We start from the raw sequence: 500 nt of genomic DNA on the forward strand, positions 1-500 counted from the left end.
AAAGCCTGTCTGATTTCTCTCTCTGCTGTAATGAAGTGTTTTGCTAAGCCATTGTTTTTACCATAAATATATTCCCGTGGCTGCGTCTTTGTAGTGGATGATTTGCTCCAGAATCTTTTCTTTTCATCTCAGAGATGAATATACATTTCGGGACCAGGTTTTGAAATACCAGCTTGCTTCAGGAAACTTCTTATGACCAAGTCTGGGAAGCCAGCACTAAATCACTTCTGTATATTTTATTTCCCAAGGAATCAGACCCACTTTGTTTATTATCTCACAAAACCCCAAGCAGAATGTAAAAACCAGGACTGAATCAGAAAGGAGCATTATAAAAATACTGAAGCTGTCTTTCCCTGGCAATGGGGAAATACATTCCTTTGCTTTAATATGAAAAAGAAATGATACGATGGTAAAGAAATAAAACCAAAACCAACTCAAGAGTCTGAGAGGAAAGCTGATGTCTTCACAAACAATTCGAGGGGTGAAGCCACAGGTATGAA

This window comes from Corvus kubaryi, unplaced genomic scaffold (genome assembly GCF_017639235.1).
Source record: "Corvus kubaryi isolate FWS band 111438036 unplaced genomic scaffold, C.kubaryi_AGA036_p1.0 37391, whole genome shotgun sequence".
Lineage (NCBI taxonomy): Eukaryota > Metazoa > Chordata > Aves > Passeriformes > Corvidae > Corvus > Corvus kubaryi.